Raw genomic sequence first — 21,051 nt, 5'->3', positions numbered from 1 at the left:
GCAGTCAGGTCATTCTTCTCTAAAATATTAGTAACTAGTGAAGCAAAATAAGGCATTGCTTTCAACACCATCGAATTTCTTTGCTTGTCTTTGGTATATAACTTTTAAACATTGCATTTGATCACTTGATTGAATCAAGGACCAGAGCCATGTAAATTTTAAGAAAATCATTTGTTTGTATGTGTATTTAAACTCTGATGGCTTTAGAATTAGTCTGCATTGGCCTAGTATAAATCTTGAAACACTGTATAAGTGAGCACTGGGGACTTTATGAAGCCTCGTGTATTCTCAGCTGAGATACAGCTGAAAACATGCAGGTGTGCAGCTTTCTTAAGTTCCTGGTGTTATTTGTAGTTCTAATAATAATAATAATAAAATAAAAAATAATTAGAAAAAAAAAAAAGGAATATAGAACAAATGTGGAAGGTCCAGTTTTCTTTGTCCTTTAAATTTTTGTAATGCAAATTTCTGCTTATGTTTTTTCTTCAAAATATCTTTGCAAAGGCTGCATTTCTTTGAAGAAATGTAGTATAATCTGTTGGCATCCTCCTGTTGACAAGTCTGATGTGAACTGCTGCAAAAATTTGATTTTATATGGTACTTATATATATAGTCTGAATTTTTTCTTCCCTTACATACTGAAATTCCCTCCAAATGCTTTTAGAGTGCATGATTTGAAATATATGTTTACAGTTTCTGTCTTTATGTAACAATATATTCTTTGGGGAGGAAAAAATGGTGTTGTACTTCTTTGTTGAAATCAGAATTTTGAGACTATATGTTTGCAGAAAGTTAATATAGAGGCAACAATCAATTACTTCTGTTATCCTGATAGGTTAAATAACTTCATCATCATTTTAATATATTATAGATCACAATAAACAGCAAAAAGGCAGAAGGAAACAAGTTTAAGTGTATATGCATTAAGATTCTGGGCTCTTTCAAATCCTTGGAAGGCTTTTTGTTAGTCTGTCTTGACACCTACAAACAATGGTGCTGCCGGTTCTCAGAGGACATACTAGAACTATTTGATCTGTCTCACCAGGTGCTGTCTGACACCATTTTCTGAGCTTTTTTTGTGAGCCATACACGATTGTTTGCAATGAGCATTGAATTCATTTTTCCTGATCAATGTCCGGTTTGCCCACTCGCTGTAACAAAGCCTTTTTCTACTGGAGAACCTTGAACAGCCTTAATCCTCTCTGTGCTGAATCAAAACAGCTGGACTCTAGGAAGCAGATAGCTTCACAGTCAATGTTAATTTAATAAGCATGGCATGACAAAACATCAAAAAGTTACCTTGAAAGATCTGAAAGTAAGCCATGACAAGCCACAAGTAAGTCTGTCCAAATGTGTGTGAACACACATGAAAGCTTACTGAAGTTCCTGTGCAACAGTAGTAGTACAGAATAACAAGAAACAGTCACAACAAAATTTTAAATAACAGAAAAAAAATATTGGACAAGCTTGTTCATTAATGATGAATCTAGCTGTTAAACAATACATCAATGTGATTTTATGAAATGAAAGAATGCCTTCATTTTTTCTGAATGCTGTTGGATATCTGTATTTTATTTAGGTACTTAGTCATGTGTTTAATTATCTGGAAATACAGTAGAATAAAAACACACAAAAAAATGAACAATGTATCTGCTATAGATATACATACATTTTTCAAAATTAAAGTTGATTCAGTACTCAATACAAAGTAAAGATGGAGCACAGCAGAAAACGAAATATTCATTGTAAACAACACAGCACTGGCTTTAAAAGTAAAGCATAGGTTACGCTAAGGAAAGAACAGATTAACATCATAGGACAAAACCTTCAGTGGGCTTTTCCAGTGTCATTCAGATCTCAAGAAAAATAGTGATCAGATGTATTACGTAATACTGGAGTTACATCCCCAAAACAGAGAGAAACAGTCTTCTGCATCTCCAAGGATCCTAAACATACTAAACACCATCTCTAGGAAACACAACTGGGAGGCTTTATTGATGAAAGACAAATTTAATGAAAGACAAAGAACACAGTAGTATCCTGATTATTCTCAGAGTTATCCAAACCTGGGAAACCATTCTGAGAAGTGCAAATCTTCAAGCATTAACAAAGGTTAAAGGGGATAAACCAACAACTAATGGGTGGAGATTCTGCATTAGCAACATCAAAGTAAAAAATAGTGTCTCAAATTTAAGAAGTCACATAGAAATAGCAGTTAAGATTTTTTAATTAGCTAATATCTAATGAGTGGTAAAACAAAATATCTTCAGCACAGCAAATGTCATACTTGTTAAAAAGGCCAGTTACAAGTGTGAGCTTGGTACTACCTAATTCAGAAAGTATGTTTTATCATTGTAAGTCTAGTGACAGAAATAAATGTAAACCAAGTTACACTTACATGTTCCTATGGTACACTTATTTAATATATACATATATATATAATCTTGACCATTTACTTAGTCCCAGAGTATAAAAATTGGTCAAATATAATCATAGTCTTCTGTATTCGTAGAAAGACTCGGTGTAGTAGAGACATCCACTATATACAGATTTGCAGGAGCTTGTCTCCCTTCACAGGATTGTGGAGCAGGTTTTTTAGATACTTTTTGAACTTTTACCTGGGGCAAAAACCTAATTATTATGGAACCTCACTAATGCTCTTATTTATGTTTTTAATCCACAAGTTTTAAACCATGCAAAGAAAAGCTGAGCACATGTACAACTCCCTTCATATTTTTTCTGCAGTAACACCCTAAGTTGTTACTAAGTCAAGGTGGTCCAGAAGTACATTTGGTACTGGATATTTTGCCAAGTTTTGGAATGTATGTGAGTATAAGGAAATGCATTATTTCCTGGCCCACCTTGGTTGAAAATATTTGTTCATTTCTGTAGAAGTTCTAGATCCTTATTTGATGAGAAAATTCACCGTAACTTCAAGTGCAAACATCCTTAAGAATATCTCAGATGAATCTACCATTGCATACATGAACTAATTAAATCATGACATATATTCACAAATTTACTTATCTTGGAATGATGTTGACAATATGGGACAAAATTTGCATATTTTATGTCTATTGTTGCTTATTGCCTATGAAAGCAAAGCTTCAAAAATGTAGAAATACAGTACAGAGTATTTTTGTATGACATTCTGGTTCTTTTTTTTTCCTTTGACCTCTTTTCAATTCAGCTCATAAAAAAAATCTTACAAATTCATGTTATAAAAAAAAATCTTACAAATCAACTTATATTTTGAGAGAGACTTTTTGTTTGTTTGTTTGCTTCTTTGTTAATGCATTACTAAAATGAGTAGACAAAGAGAAATGGTCAAAAAGTAAATGACAACTGACACCATCTGTGTAGACTTGTGCAAAGCATTTGACACTGTCTCACACAATATCTTTCTCTCTAAATTGGAGAGACGTGAATTTGACAAATGGACCACTAGGCAGGTAAGGCATTGACTGGATGGTTGAACTCAGAGTTGTGGTCAATAGCTTAATGTTCAGGTGGAGACCAGTGATGACCAGCACTCCTCAGGGATCAGTATTGGGACCAGTGCGGTTTCATATGTTTGTTGGTGACATGGACAACAGGATCGAGCACACCCTTAGCAAGTTTGCCAGTGACACCAAGCTGTGTGGAGTGGTCAAAATGCTGGAGGGAAGGGATGCCATATAGAGGGAACTGGACAGGCTCTGGGGCCTCCAAAACAAGGACATGGACGTATTAGAACAATTAAGAACACTTCTGCTATGAAGACAGGTTGAAGGAGTTGGGTTCTTCAGCCTGGAGAAGAGAAGGCTACAGGAAGACCTTGAAGTGGTCTTCTATTACCTAAAATTCTTCACTCAGAGGGTGGTGAAGCACTGGCACAGGTTGCCCAGAGAAACTGTGGATCCCCCATCCCTGGAAGTGTTCATGGCCAGGTTGGATAGCCCACCTGGTCTAGTGGGAGGTGTCTCTGCCCATGGCATCAGGGGTGTAACTAGAAGGTTTTGAAGGTCCCTTCTAACCAAAACCATTCTCAGGAATACAGGTTTCACTAGTTGCAGTTCTTCAGACCAAGGTGATCCTTTTTGCCTTCCAAAACATGCCTAAGAATATTAGAATCACTTCCTTTTATGTTTTACTTCTCATATACAGAGATTAAAGATTAAAGTCCATACAAAAGATTATTTCTAAATGAACAAACCTATTACACTATTGAAGGGAATTAACACCATGTCTCCACCTGCCCCAGCACACCCAACAGAAGAGAGTGCTTTCCACAGTCACTGGCTGCTACTGTAGGCTCTTTGATGTTGACAGAGGCATGCCAGCCATAATGCTTTTTAGCTGGTTGAGATTTCAACAAAAAGTTTTGCAGTAAATATATGCATGCATTTTTGTGTGCAATATAATGTAGTATACACTCAGGAGAACAGTAATGCAGAAATGATGAACATTCACAACATGAAAATATTGTTCGTTATAAATTGGAAAACAAAAAGATCATACATTACCTTGCAGAGTACATTGCAACTTCCTCCCACTGACCCATTTTCATGTTTAGAGTGATTTGCCACACATCAACTCTGTCAGAAAGGAGATAGCTGGCCCACTATGGGCTATTGGGAAGCAAAATCCATGGGCAAGAGCTCTGTAAGATGTTGAAGTGTTAATTGAGAGAGAGAGAAAGAAACTGTGGGAGTTTGTTAAATGTTGTAACATGCCGTAACAAGTTTCTATGACACAGTACATGACCTACATTGTACAGAAGCACAACGCGTGGTTGCATTATTCCACTATTTCATGTCACAATGCAGAAAGTAAAACAAAGGTTTTAGCGAGATTTATACAGCTCTGGTGAGAACAGCCCCACAAATCCTGCAGGAGACAGGTGAAGGAAGAATTTTGCAACAGTTTTCTGCAGTTAGAGTGCTTCAGAATTCTAGTTTGAAAGCAAAAAGGGAAAGCTAGGAGGCTGCAGAGAGGAGGTTCTGTTGGCAGCAGTATAATTTAGTTTTCTATCAGTTTGCTCTTTCTTCTCTGATACCCTGTAATTTAATAAAGAACAAGCACTGTTTTCCACAGTTGTGGCATTTATTAGCCTATCTCTCCCTTAGAGTACCTTATGTTTATAAAGAGGAGTTAAGTTCTGTAGAACTTCTCCATCAGATAATTGTTAATCTGGTGTCCATCTTCTACCTGAATGCCCACTTTTATTAATTTTGTATGCCATTATATCTTTTTTACTTTTCTGCAATATTTGATTTGATGTTTACCAGTACTTTTAAACATTGTAGAATATAGAGGACATTTGCTTTCTGATCATAGGATTTCATTTTTCCTTGGGAAACTAGGCTAAATAAGAAAAAGTAGTGACACTTTTTGAGAAAATGTCATTCACGGTTATGTGAAGATGTAATAGGTGTAGTGTCCTCTTCCACCACAGTGTAGAAGATTGTAAATAACTACTAATAAAAACATACACAATCAACTACTGCAACTATTCTCAACTCCAGTGGTCCACAGACAGTTCATTATCAAATGGCATTAAACAGGAATCACTAAGTAGTTATGATAACATCCTGACACTGTATCTTGGCTTTTCTGTTGGTGGTGTTGCATTTCCTTAGTCAGTGATTAATTAGCTCCTTAGCTTTTTCATCTCTTTCTTTCTGCTGTGAGCAAAAATGTGTGAATGATGGGGAGGAAATTATCTCTCAATCTCCTCTCTGCTGGAGGCAACAGGGAGAGGATTGACTTCTATAGTTTTTTCTTCACAGCATGCTAACTGCATCACAAGTAATCACATGCCTGTCAACATGACCATATCTGCTCCATGACCACATTGCCAATGTCAGCAAGACTCAATTGGCACTCTCTGTGGTGATGACAAGTAATACAGGTGTCTGATCTGCATATAAAAATTCACACTATCATTTTATTCTTGCATTTGTAAGAGTTGTATTTAATTTGCCTGCTCATGCCTATCACAGAAGGAAACAATTTGAGTCAACAAAAGTAACTTCACTGAAGATACGGGCTGAAGTTATGAATCTTTACCTCTATATTTGTTAGGACCAAAATCTGCTTTTCAGGAGAATAAATTTGAGGAGTTTGTGTTAAGTTTGTGTTTCAGAGCTTCTATCTTCTTATGCTAGAAGGCAATAACATCAATTGCAAAGCTTACTTGAAGATCAGAGAAAATGGAGATGTTAAAGCTTGTCATTCAGACTACTTTAACAGCTGAATAGAAGCATACAAGCATGCATAGATAGATCAGGTACAAGTTCTATACAAAAAAAAAATAAAAATAAAAAATGGGGATAATTTAGGATGATCAGGCATGGGCTCTGAACTTTTCCACGAAGAAAGATATATTAAGATTTTTTTTCTGAGGAGCTTGCTCAGTACTTTACAATGTGACAATGTGTTCATATGAGATGACCAGTGATGTCAAAGACACTGCCCAGGATACTGGAAAGCAAGACTTCAGGTGAGACAAGCATTAGAAAAATCTAGTTCAGGCCTGCTGTACTTCCAGGAAACCAAGAAACCCCTTGCTGCCCTTTGGATAAAACTTTATTCCAATGTGTGCCAGTCAGCTAAGAAATATCTTAACCACGGGCCAATAAAATGCAGAATAGTGAGAAAACATAATTTCAGCAAGCATCACAAGCTTTCTTAAGAATACTTTGGAAGGGACTGACGATTTGCGATAGAATCTCAGAGAACCATTTAATGAATATTCACACTCATGCATTTAAACTGCACAGCAAGAACACTATGGCTGAATTACGGAGTCCTGCGCATGCAGTGCTTTTGTGCTTCCAGTTATAACAAAATTATGTCTATTATGGACTGTGACTATTCCATTGAATCTGATGTGCAACTTATATATGTTTTACAGACTAAGGATGCCTTTTTCTTTGCCATTGATGTAATTCATTGATGCCAAGACAACGGACATATTATTTGCCATAATTGGATGAAAGTATGTAATATGTAATTTTGGAAATCATAGTGGCAATACAAATCATTAACATTTTTTTCTCTTTTTAGAATGTTTTATTAGGTATAAATTGCACAACAGACTATTCACTTTTTAATCTGAGCACTCTGTAGCACACAGAATGTAGAGGCAAACTTGGAATTTCACTTTGCGGTTTTAAATCAAGTACTTTATTAAGGTTTAAAGCAGATTTCAGCTGTTACTTCAGTTGCATCAACACTAAAGTAGAAGGTAAATACTCAATAATTCTTTTGTAGTTAGAAAATCAAATGACATTAGTTTCTGTTGTTAGAAACCATAAACAATCTGCCACTACCGTATACTGAAGAATACAGAAGTAGTCTTCCATGTTTATTGTTTATGTTTTTGTGTGTTTGTTTTTGTTTTGCTTTGTGTTCTTTGTTTTGGCAGCATTTACTGAATCTTTTATAAATCCAGGAAGCAGGAAAGTGGTGAATCTGAAATGTTAATGAATTAGTAGTTTTGAAGTTCTTATCACCCAGCAGGAAGAACCTCTGTTTTTATTGTCATCACAGAAGCGTTGTTAGGGATACTGCCTCAACAACAACAAAAAAGGTTTCTTAGATGGGAAAGTATAGCCTTATTCCAGAATTACTCTCATAGTTAAGCTGAGGCAGCAAATCTTTGGCTAGATAATATGTTTCTTGACAGAGCAATTCTCTTTCCCTGCTTTTTAAGACACATCCTGCTTTGGTTTAGAGCATTTTATTTCTACAAGTGCTAATGCTATCCAATATCTTAACTGTTATTTAACGGCTAGCCTTTCCACATTTACACAACTTCAAAAGGGTGATAATTAATTACATTTTTCTGAATATAGCTCACAGAAGATGAGATATTGGGCCTTTAATGATACTGTTTAACCTTTCCTAAGTCTGAACCAGTGCTAACAGAGTTGGTCTTACTGTTTACCCCATATCTGAATTCCCATCATTGGTCCTATGCTGGAGCTCTAGAAATCATGATGGTGCACAGACAGTGCAATCAGGCAACAAAGACAGCTGACACCTATGGAAACAAAAATTAGTTTGTTCTCAGCCAGGCGTGGTTCTGTACATGACTACCTTTGATTGCACAAACGCTTGTGCTGTCATAAGCAAGAGAACATAGATTTATATTAGTATATGCTAACAATTGAACAACACCTTCCATTGTAAAGCACTTCAACTAGCAATAATAATAATAATAATAATTTATTTACAGTTTTAAAACAGGGATGTAGTGATATTAAAATTGGGAGTGTTTGGATTTTGTGTAACAATCAAATATGCAAGGCTGACATTTATTACGGGTTCCTGGATTTGTTGGATTCAGGGGTAAAAAGAAAATATATCAGTATCTCTGTTCTTCTGACATATCCTGCCTCTGCCAAACTGAGATACTTTCTAGACAGCTTAAGCCTTTTGAGACATCTTTTCAGGCCCAATGAAAGAAACAATGTGAATTTTGAATTCCAAGTGCCATAATGGCTAAACGTAACAAAACACTGGAAAGCTTCCAAAATAAGTAGAATGAAGCTGAAGATCACATTGGACAACAGAATTTTTCTTATCACATAGTATTTATACATTTATGTGGTTTTGAGAACATCTGCCTAATTATTCAAAAAGTATAAAACTTAGTGAAACTGAGTGAAACTACTTAATCTATCTAAAAACAGATTGAGTTCTGGAATGGAATTAATTAATCACAACACATCTTTCAGGACAAAATCTACGTGGAAGAAATAGAAACAGATTATTTCTATTTTAACCTAGCAGTTGAAAGTCCAATTCATAACCTCATCCCTAGGCCAAGTTTATGAAAATATTTGTTCTGAAGCTGTTCAACTTTCAATAAGAAAATACAAATCTAACAAATCTGAGGAACGTTGTTCTTTTGTCACTGTTTTCAGAGTAATGTATCAATAACAAAAATAAAGAAAATTATATTATTGCCACCTGTTGTCTGGACTAGATTAAACCTGGGTGCATAGAGCAGTCACCTTTAACATGGTGAAAAAGTCAGCTATTAAGCTCTTTTTATTTATTAAACAAATAAATCAATAATATAGTTGAGCAATCAGTACAGGTCAAAGTACAGTCTTAAGTAGCATATACAAGTCTGTAGAGCCTCTAGCGTCCTTACGTAGGCTCCTCCTAGTATCTGAATGAACAAACAGACACCAAAATATTAGTCTTTCTAGTTTTTCTTCAAAAAGAAGAAAAAAAAAAAAAAAAGAGAGAAAAAAAGAAAAAACCTTTGAGCCAGACTTTACTGCTTACGGAATAGAGCTGTGACCAAAGCAATTATCAATTGTTTGATTACTCCAAAGTTCTGAAAAATGACTTTGTGCATTCCTTGTAAACAAATAAAATAAAAGGGAGTAGATTCCATTATCTTCTCTCCCTGCCTTTTGTTTTGTTTTGTTTTGTTTTGTTTTTTAAGGGAAATGGCCTGGAGGACTTGGACTTTGCTGTGATTCAAAATCTAGACAACGCAGAGGACAAGTTAGTCATCACTCACATACACATGTACGGTTTTGTAACTGAAACATTTGTCATTTGATAAATAGCTCAGGAAAGAAATGTATTTTTAGTCTTGTAAAACAAAACTGTTCTTCAGTCACAGAACTCAATATGCATCCAGAAATATGTAAATATATATTTATAAGTGTTGGCGAAGATGCAGTCAGCAAAATGATGCATACTACAATAATTATTTGGCATTTAGAAAGCTGTACATTAAGATGCAGTGTGGAATAGCTTTACAATTTTTTAATGTTGATAATAGCAAGTGTAACAGAAGGCAGATATTTTAGGGAATATCAACAGGTTGAAAAATGAAGTTTGGATAAATGAGATTATCAGTAGTCTTTTTAAGTTACTGTTTTATGACAACTGTGTGGGTTTTTTCTGCATCTCAGTTAGTCTGGACCCATTTTGCTCAGTCTCGGATTAAATGTTACAGTTACACTGCATTTCTACAGTGAATTATTCTAAAAGTGTAATCTTACAGCTTGTCTATGATTACAAACTGAAACAAAGAACACCAACAAAAATACTATTTACCTCTTTAAGCATCACAGTTGGCACACTTGCTCCAAGTCTCAGCAGAATTAAAGATTATGGAATCCAAATTATATTTCCTGTTGGAAGCATTTTCTTCAGCCTTGTCATTACTCTACAGATTTTTCAATGGCATTTGGCATCTTTTAGCACAATTAGTCTGTATACATACAGTTCTCTGAATAATTGTTGTGCATTTGCCAGAGAATATAAACGTGTTACTCAAACAAAATAAGAGCTTGTTAGTATATTTACATCTGTGTAATGCCTAAGTGGACAAAGAGTGATATTGCAGGCTAAACAGTTCCTCCCACCCCCATACGCCCTCCACCTGTAAACTGACAAAACAGCTCTTCCTGCAGCAGTAATTTCTCTGGTCCAATATTGTAATTCTACTTCACATGGCAAAGTGTGATTGAAAGCCTGGATGCCAAATCCCATCACAGCTTTCTGGAAATTATATCTGCTCCACCTCGCTTTACGCTGTTAAATGCTTTAGGTAAAACTTTGAAGAGAAAATTGTATCAGTAATACATGGATGGATTCCTGCAAAAAACAGATTTTTTTTTGTGGGAATGGAATGCCAGGAAGCCCAGAGGTGCGGTAGGACAGGGTTTATGCCAGCTACAGAGAAAGGAAATGTAACAGACTTATTAAGGAGCAAAAATATAAGCCTGATACTCCTGTTGAGATATGGTTTTTTACATATCCATCACTGACATGATAAATTGGAATCTTGGTACCTCCCTATTAGAAATAATGGACAGTGATCTGATCCGAACTGAGAGGTGTCCTTAAAATGGTGCCTGTGGGAAAGTTGTAAATGCAAATGATGTTGAGAGCAAGAGTTAAAAAATTGGAAATATCTCCAGATACAGTAAAAAGGGAATCTGAGTACCTGTGATGGAGAAGTGGCTGCTTCATGAATATAGACAGCTTATTTTTCCCAAAATCCTTTCTCCACTTTCTTCTCAAAATGATAGCTGTGTGTGCTTTCTTATTTGAACTTGGATATTTATTTTCATTTTAACATGGTCCTTGGTAAGAGTAGAAAATGAGTCATATTTTGCAGAGATGTTTGCTGAGTAGTTATCTTTTGTTATACTGTAAAACTGGGTCGGAAAGACAGATCCTGAGTTCTCAAAGTGATCTTGCATCTTTTAGAGCAACAAACTTAAATGTCAAGAGTGCACTATTGATCAAAATATCAGCAGGCTGACAACAGAGCAGCCGCTTGACAAGGCAGAAAAAAATCACTCCTGTCCATGTTATGTAAAACCTTTCATCAGATTTTCTGTCTTCCTAGAAGTATACCTATCATCTAACTCTGGCAGACAATAAGAAGAAGTGCTATGAATAAACTTACTGTCAGTTGCAATTATGCTCTGCTTGGACTATTAAAGAGCAGACAGCAATCTGGCAGAAGACAGCCTCCTACATCTTGATAACCTGACCAAACTGTCGAAGAATTAAAGGCTGGCCATTAAGCCTAAGAACTGATATGTGTCTATGCGAGTTCCACTGCTGCTGTATTACTCAACGTGCCAATTTGTATCAGAACCAAAAACGCAGCCACCCTTTTCCTGAGGCCTGCTTGGCCTCTCAGCTGACCAGTAATGACTGCTGCACATCTGCCTTCACCATTTTTCTTGTCTTTCTCGCTAAACATCTCAGGACCTGCCTTGCAGTTTTAAACTTCTAGGATTACTGGCAGCTGACTTGGGTGCTGAGCAGGCTTCTGCCTTGCCTTTGGCTTTGTCTTCCTGACCTTGGTCTTTTGTGATTACAGCCTCCACTCTTTGTACCAGCCTAGTCAGACCAACTGTGACAGCCCATGCCTTGGTTATGATCTTTTAACATCTACTGCATACAATGAGAATCTTGCATATTAACAGCCTTTTAAGAGAGCATTTGCCAGAAAATTCCAATTGAAGTGAAAATCCAATATATTTCCTTCATCCTGAGATACATGATACATGATATTGTACAATATCATGTTCTGTCAAACCATCCTTTTAAACCTTACCTTGGACACATAGCAAAATATTGGCATATCTCATATTACTTGAAGTCAGCAGGCAAATTGAACATCTTACCATCAGCCTTGGAAATAGAATGTCCCCTGGGCCTCACAAATGCTATGAAATGCAATCATGCAGCAATAGGATGATGGATATTTTTTGTAATAATGACTGTCCTAGGCATAAGCCATTTTTTGCCAGCCTTCTGTCTGCCAAAGATACATGTCACTACTTGCAGTGAATCAGGTGATGGTTAAATCTTAGCCTGAAAATACTGTCTTTCCTGATGCTGTCATTCTGCAAATAGAATAGTACCTCTCAGTCTCTCAATATATATGAGACGGTTCCACTGATCAATACAGCATACGTGTTACTATCAGCAAGACATGTTAAGGAGGATAAATGGCACTAAAAGGAATGGAAACACGAATTTCTTGGAATTTTGCCCAAGTACTCTGACAGATTTGTTAGTGCTAAGCTTGCACCAACTGCACCAATTCTAAAATAGAGAGAAGAAGACCCACAGGATACTGAATCACATGTCTTCCTAACAGACACAAGGAGGCCCTTGCCGAAATCCATATATCTTTGGCTGTAGTCTTTTTCTTTCAGGGCCTGATGAATCTGGGAAAGGCAGACAGCTCTGACTGTACTCTATCAGAGGAATGATGCTGGCTTCACCATGTCTGCTGGTAAAATCTAGACAGCAGACATGCTTATCTTAGCCTGAAGTATATTATTCAAGTACCATTGGAAAATGAACCCCTCTGGGAAAAATAATATGATCATTTAACGTTTTTTCTACTTTTCATCAGCATTAAAAATTGGTTGACAGGACGAAAATTGTGGGACTGTTAAGAATATCCATAAGCTTCCTTCGTTTTTTCATTGTTTTGTAACATTCACCCTGGGAGCACACAGCACCATCTGAAAGGTTGGTTAAAAGCTAAACAGGTTGTGAGTTTGTCTTTATAAAAATCCTTCTCCTAAAAGCAAACCTAATTAACTCTTAATGTCTAAGCAAGCTTCTAAGGAGGTATGCATTTGAATCCATATCATTCTAAAAAGCTGGTTTTTGAATCAGCAAGACTTGTTTGTGAAAAGTAATACAGTACAAAAAGCTATATTATTATTTAAGGTTTTGAGAGGCTGTAGAAGGAAAGTTAACAGAGTACTATATCACATTTGTATTCAGAGACTAGCCACAATCCAGTAGGCCTGTGCTTTCACTGCAGCAGAATAAATCACGATTGATATTAAATTTTTGTACCTCTGAATTCTGAAAACTACACTGTGCTTCAAAAGGTCGGCAGAAATGGCACTCTCTTGCAATTCAGACTTTTGGATGTTATCCAAATGCAGTAACTTTATAACATGATAAATAATATCTTAGTACACTGCATTGACCTGTGTTACTTCTGTATGTTTTCTAGCTTTTGCTTAATGAATTGCATTTATCTTGCCCATCTGTTTTCCGTTTTGTCTAGTTACCAAGTACCATTTACCAAGAGAGTAGATAATAAAGAAAGGCCCATTTAGTACTTTCTAAATAAGACGGGCTTCCACAGACTGAAATGTGAAAGAGAGGTGAAACCTCTATCAGATTTCATTGGTCTGAACTAAAAAATACAGGTGTTTGGGTGGCTGATCCACTGAACAGAAATAACTGCTACCTGCCTCTTCTCCAGTAAATAATGAAAAAAAAAATCCATTGGTTATTATTTTCTTTAAAATCTATTATTTCTTGCTTTTGTAGTGTTTGTTATTTCTTGATATTTGTAGTGTTGTTCTCGCTGAATGTGTTTTCTTTACAATGAATGTATAATGAGTAACATGAAAAATGAATATCTATCATATGAATCTAAATAGATGACTAAAAATACATTATTGTCTTTATGAATAGAATTATCATCAGTTTCTGCTATATCACTTAGGCACTTACTGAATTATTTCTTCAGTTTTTGGAATGTGGAATGACATTAAATCTTAGCACTCATGATTTAGAAATATACCAGAGCCTAAAACTAGGTAATAAAGATATAAGTTTCTTTAATATTACAGACTACTCTGTATATTATTATTGGCAATGCTGGCTGTACTAATTTGGCCAGTTTGAGTCACTCGGACCATTCCTAGAGTCCTTTCTCACAGTAGCCCTTGGATAATGTTACCAGAAACCTGTTCATGCAGATCTCCCATAGAAATTAATATAACAGAGCAAAAAAGAATATGCTCTGATTAGTCAATTCTGTCAAATATACCTTTATCACCATATGTTTTTTCCAGGATTTGGTTCGAAATCCAAAAAAGTGAATGGGAATTTTTCAAAGAAAATTTTTTCATACCATTCCCTTTCTTGCCTGATTCTCTTCTCTCTTTAGTTTTGTCCTGCTTTAGCACTGAACAAGCTTTCAGTACATAGGGCAAGTCAGTCATCTATCATGTATATAATAAGAGTTTCAGTTCCGGTTAGGCATATTCTTTCCTAAAGAGAAATACGTTTTAAAGGTAATGGAATATTGGTAGAACAGTGCTTACTGAAAAATAAGAGAGACATACAATTAGGATATGCCAAATTAGGAGTGCATGAACAGTGATGACTAGCACCCATTTCCCTATCAGTGGATTAACCTACATTCTGAGGGGCATAACAAAAGCAATTGCTGTTAAACCTATAGTTCTCATGAATATTATAATACCATGAAATGTGGAGACGGCAACTAAATACACTTATCATGGAATTATAGAATCATAGAATCATAGCATGGCATGGGTTGGAAGGGACCTTAAAGATCATCTAGCGCCACGGGCAGGGACACCAGGTTGCCTTGTCCAGGGATGGGGCATGCACAACTTCTCTGGGCTACCTTTTCCAGTGCCTGACCACCCTCTGAGTGGAGAATCTCCTCCTAACATCTAATCTAAATCTCTCCTCTTTTAGTTTAAAACCATATGCCCCTGACCTGTCATTATCTGACTGAGCAAAGGGTTGCTGTCCATCTTTCTTATAAAACCCCTTTAAAGTACTGAAAAGCCATAATGAGGTCACCCCAGAGCCTTCTCTTCTTCAGGATGAACAACCCCAGCTCAGTCAGCCTTTCTTCATAGGAAAGGTGCTCCAGCCTGATCAAATGCATGGCCTTCCTCTGGACGTTCTTGTGCTGGGGGCCCCAGACCTGGATGCAGCACGCTAGGGGGGGCTTACAAGGGCAGAACAGAGGAGCACAATCACCTCCTTCCACCTGCTGGCTGCTCCCCTGTTGATGCAGCCTAGGATGCAGTTGGTCTTCTGGGCTGCAAGCACAGACTGCTGGCTCATGTCAAGCTTTTCAACCACCCACAAGTCCTTCTCTGCAGGACAGCTCTCAATGAGTCCTTATCCCAGTCTGTGCTCATATCTGGGGTTGCCCCGACCCAGGTGCAGGACCTTGCACTTGGACTTGGTAAACCTCATGCAGTTCACATGGGCCCACTTCTCAAGCTTGTCCAGGTCCTCTCAGGGAAGTCTGCTGCTTGCCAGGGGCTCTTATCACGGATGTCACCAAGAGACTATCAAGACTCATAATGGCCTAATGACTATTATTCACTGCTGCTGTTTCAGATGGGCACCAGTGATGCTGCCAGGAGCTGTCAGAAGAGCATCCAGAGGGACTACAGAGCTCTGGAGCAGCAGTAGAGGACACAGTAGCACAGGCAGCTTTTTCGTAAGTCCTGCCAGTCAAAGGGAAGGGGATGGAAAAGGCCTGTTGGATGTGGCAAATCAACAGATGGTTGCAGGACTGGTGCCTCAGACAGGGGTTCAGCTACTTAGATGACAGAACTCACTTTGAGAAACATGGTCTGCTGGGGGCTGATGGGGTCCACCTCTCAGAAAAGGGCAAGAGCATCTTCATTCATAGGCTTGCCAAGATGGTGAAGAGGAATTTAAACTAGAGTTACCAAGGGAGGGGAACCTCACTCCATCCCACTCCTCCCCATTTGATGCCAGTGTCAGTGATAGATGCCCAGAGCCTGGAGAAGGTTCATGGATCAGCAGAAGAGCACCTGAAGAGCAGCACAAAGGAATTCCAGCCACTCCAGACAGTCAGTCAGCTTCATCGGGGGACAACCTAGATGTCCCTGTGCTAACACAGGTAGCGTGGGGAATAAAGAAGAGCAGTTAGAGATGTGCGCACACCTGCAGGGCTATGGCCTAACTGGCATTAGGGAGATGTGTCGGGATGGCTCCCTTGACTGGAGTGTTGTCATGGAAGGATACAGGATCTTTGGGAAGGACAGGCAGGGAAGGCGAGGAGGGGGCATCATGCTTGATGTCTGTGAGCAGCTGGGGCATATGGAGCTCTGCCTGGGGATGGATGAGGAGCTGGAAGAGAGCTGTCAGGTCAGGATTAAAGGCAGGCAAATAGATGACATTACAGGGCACAGGGCACCTGACCATAAAGAACCTGCTACAGGGCACCTGACCATTAAGAACAAGAAGATGAGGCCCTCTACGGACTTAGAAGCAGCCTCACTTTCACAATTCCTGATCCTCATGGGGGGCTTCAACCACCCCATCTGTTGGAGGGACAGCACAGAAGGGCACAGGCAGCCCAGGAGGCTATTACATAGAAAGTCAGCAGCTTTCTCGGATTTCCTCTCCTCTCCTCAGATCTGCTTCCCACAGCTTATGCCCCAGCTTCCTGACCACCCTGACTGTACCTGCAGAGGCCTACAGCCGCCAAGTATGCCAGTGAAGGAGGGTCCTTGCCTGACCCTGTATTGTAGAGCAGGGTGGTCACCATGTCACCTCAGGTATGCCAGGGTCTGGATGCATGAGAAGTAGGGACACACCTTCCAGGAAGAACTTCTTCCACTAATCCATGCACTCCTCGCCTTCTCTTCAAACATGTTCATGGTGGCCACCCTGGCACCCCACGACATTAGTGAGGGAGGCTGGTATATTCCTGCAGTCTTACTGGCATTATGACAACAGGAGGAGGCTATGGTGACGAGCCACACAGCCACAATGTGGATTAGGGCGCTCTGCCAGATAACTCACGCCTGGATCTGGATGGGATGCAGCATAGCAGCTGCTGCTCACCCTCTGTGAATCTGTGTGGTGCTGAGCAACAGCCATGTTCTGTGTGCTACCTTCAGGGGTGCTGAATGACACAAAGTGCAGCTAATAAGCAACAAAGTCTTGATTCTTTTGAAAGCTGTGTGCCACTTCCAAACCATCTTCTAGCAGCACCAGAAGCTCAAGCCACTCTCCATGCAGAGTGGTCTCAGCAAATGAGCACAGGGAGCCTCTCATGGCTCCAGCTGAGACCTCCCTGCTCCCTTTGTCCTTGCCCCTGTGCCTTTCTTCTTACAGTCTTGGCAGCAGCCTGTACTCATGGGGCACAGCTCAATTAATTAGCTTGGTTGAGAATAGTTCCTCTGCTGGGAAACACTGAGATCTTCTTGGGCCATCCCATCCTTACACTGACCTGGCAAGGGCAGGACAGCCTAGCTTCCTGTTACAGTTTTGCAAGGGATTTGAGGAAACAGCCTCTGTTATCAAGCACTGCAAGTGTAGGATGAGACTTAGTGTGCAACTTCTGGTGAATCTAATCATGATACAAGTATGATTTCATCCAAAATGACTCCTCCTTCATTACCGAAACTTTATCATTTATCCTTTGAAATTCACATTATTTTTATGCCATTTTCTTTTATTTTCTGTTTTAAATTAGCTTTTAAATCTTGCTTGAAGAATTGTTATAAAAGAAAATAAAATACAAAATGTCAGACATTTCTTTAAATTTTATCGTAAAATAATTTTTAGGGAAGTATAAGAATAAAATTATTCACATCAAAATAAAAATCAATTGGAATTAAACTTTCTGTTTTACCAGATGAATATGTTATTGTGTTTCAAATTTGAGACATGCACCTGCTAGCTGTTTTTATTTACCTTTATGGCAAAATGGCACCAAACATACTCAGTCTGAATCCTTCCAATTTGCTACAAAACCTTTCATTATCCCTTAGAAATGTATGCAGTTGTTCGGTTTTAAGAGTTTTTGGTTTCAAAATTAATCTTTGATCTGCCTCCCTTTTCTTATAATTTCTAACGAACCTGTAAAGTTTCTTTCTTTTGATCATTCTGCACTCTTTCTTGAGAATATAAAGCTGCTGAGACATTAAGGTCCCAGTAGTTAATGTCTCAGTGCATTCTGCACTAACCCCACTTGCAGATCCATTCTATGTAAGTTTGACTATTTGTCTTATTTCTGCTGGCAGTTCTTCAAGCTCACTCCCAGATATCCAAAACTTGTGATAGGTCACTATGCAATAAGTCTGGATGGCTTAATTAAGTCATAAACATTCTTTAATTTGCCTTAATTAACATTCAGGCAAAATCTTCGGTATAAAAGCAGAATTCAGCCGGATTTACATGAGACTAGATAGCTGCCACAATAAATGTGTATTCTAGTCTCCTATGTTCACCTAATAAGTATGGATATGCACGGTAAAGCTAATCAAAATGAGACATATCCTGAGCATGGCAAACATGAGAGAACCTGTAAAAACTCACCCTTTTGCCTCTGCCTTGCTGTATCACGTTTGTCCTTCCTGCAAGGCCTCCCACCTGCACCCGCCACAGGGCTGGCACCAGGCTGCTCCTGGGAGCACAGGGAGCAGGGCCGGCGGGGGCAGCTCCAACCCTGGGCACCGGGCACGAAACTCCCACAGCTGCCAAAACTCCAGCAGTTCCAGGCAGGGTGGCTGCCCTGATGTGCTCTTCATTGCCCACTCTGAGGGTGAAAAGCAATTTTCATGAATTTTCTGCATGGAGCAGCAGAGTTAACAGCTTTGCCTGCTCCTGTCCTACAGAGTTAGGCAGAGCCAATTCCCTTACTTAAAGTGAGAATGCTGGGTCAATTATTTCCAGGATTGGGTCAGAGAATGCACCAGCACTATAGGCAGTCACCAAAGGCTGTTCACCTCCAGTTTGCTATCCCGCATCTGAAACCTGACAGCTAAAATATGGCAGTACATTCTTATCTGTCTTTATCACTAACTTTCGAAGCAGGCAAATACATAAATAAAACCTCAGCTCCCTAAGACTTTGAATGTGCTTCAGGTGTATTATCAGTGAGGAAGTAAGCTTTGCTTGGACTTTACATAAGGTATTTTAAAACCTTTTTTAAACTTGTTTTGTCTGTATTATTTGTCATGTTTTACAGCAGTGAAGGAGGTCTAGCTGCAATTAAAATCTTTTGATGTCAGCCAAACAAATGGAAATTCGCTTGGAATGGCATGAAGGATGGAGCGGCCTGATCATGTGTATTTATTACATACAGTTAACAAAGAAAAACTCTTTGGGAATTTGTTGTTGTTCTTTTAGAAAAGCTTTGGCTTTGCTGCTCTATTTCTCCAAAGAATGATTCATTTTCTACCTTGACTATTTGTATCATATTTCACCAGCTTTACATAAAACAAAATATTAAGAATATCTTCCAATAACACCAATAGCAAATAAGAAAACTTTTTTTTTAATTAATTAAAGTACAGCAGAATTTAATTTAAAATCATTTAAAAGAATTAATCACATCTAATATTCTTCATTTTCAGCCTGCTTTTAAAATAGAAAGCTTTTATGCCTTTGCCCTTTAAGGCCAGTCCTGCAAACAGCAGAAGAATGTGAAGGTATTGCTTTAATGAAGTTAAACTTGCCTTAATGTTTGTTTAAATTCCTCTACTCTGCCAATTAAATTAAGAAGTACCAACTGATATAGAGCATTTCTTACATTTAAAAACATCCAAGTTAGGCAATATTAAAGTACTTTCTTGGATGAGCAGCTAGGAGATAGGAAGGACAGACTATTTCTTTCACGGATTAGCAGAAATGGATCAACACTTCTGTCTTACTTGAGGCTTTGAATAACGATTTGTAAGCAGGTCAGCAGGAACCTGACCCCTAGTGTGTTTTTTTTTTGTTTTTTTGGTTTTTTTTGTTTTTTTTACTTGGATGTGCAATGCTGCCAGGAGGCTGTGCAATGCTGGTAGGCCTGGTGTGTGCAGAGAGAGGCCAGCGACGTGGCTTCCTCCAATGCACCTGCCCCCTGCCATATCTCAACTGAGAACTAATAAAACTGTCAAGGAGCTGAGTCCTTCCCAGTGGGACCAGTGAGCTGAAGTAGCCCAAGAAGAGGGACCAGAGCCCATGCAAGACAGGGCCAATGTGCACAGGGGCACACTGCAGAGGGGCAGGAGGAGGCAGAGGGAGCAAGATCACCTCCCCTCAAAGCATTGCAGCTCTCCTGTGTCATGTAACCCTGGGACATGGAGCACTGGCTGCACGGCGGCAGCCTTTCTTCGTGTTTGTCAAACATACGACTTATCTTCAGACCTTCTCTGTCATTGGAAGGTACACATATAAATCAAACATTCTTTAATAGGTCATTTGCAGCTGACACAGGTGCTTATCTCGTGTATAGCAAAGTGAGACCAGGTTCATGGTGAGGACTCCTAAAAGCTGCAATACAAACAATAAGTGCTGAGCATAGTGGATTTCTTTTACCTCACCAGCAAACACAGAACTTGCAGATTCAGGAATTACTTAGAAAATATGATGAGCACAATAGAAATATTCCATCCTTTTGCTAGATCAAGCTATTTGAAAATTGTCTTTGAAAGATCAAGCCCTTTATGGTGGTTTGAGAGCAAATCAATTTCTTGGTGCTGCTGGAAGAGATTGTGCACTTTCGAATGAATCTGGAAATTGCTTCAACCAGTAAAAGAAAACAAAATGGATAACTAAGCTCTTCAATTCCATACTTTCTGCTCATACCTAGCTTTAATTTTTATTTTTATTTTTGAACATTATTTTGACCTGTCTTCTTCATGTTTTCAGAAAACACAGAAACAAGAAAGGAAACATAAAATTGCAAAAGTACAGTCTTAGTTACCATCAATCTTTCTTAAAATGTCT

At 38.4% G+C, this 21,051-nt stretch overlaps 1 long non-coding RNA gene across 1 annotated transcript; it reads right to left on the bottom strand.

The window, feature by feature from the left end:
• Window positions 1–1,551: 1,551 nt before the first annotated feature.
• On the bottom strand, window positions 1,552–19,031 carry LOC140000724 (uncharacterized). The gene is made up of 2 exons (XR_011805897.1): window positions 18,652–19,031; window positions 1,552–16,213 (listed from the first exon to the last, which is right to left on the bottom strand). It is a non-coding gene; the product is annotated as an uncharacterized lncRNA (long non-coding RNA).
• Between the last annotated feature and the right edge of the window lie 2,020 nt (window positions 19,032–21,051).

Source organism: Anas platyrhynchos, chromosome Z (genome assembly GCF_047663525.1).
Source record: "Anas platyrhynchos isolate ZD024472 breed Pekin duck chromosome Z, IASCAAS_PekinDuck_T2T, whole genome shotgun sequence".
NCBI lineage: Eukaryota > Metazoa > Chordata > Aves > Anseriformes > Anatidae > Anas > Anas platyrhynchos.
Note: the sequence above shows the minus strand (reverse complement) of the source record. Positions and strands in the feature narration are given on the sequence as shown.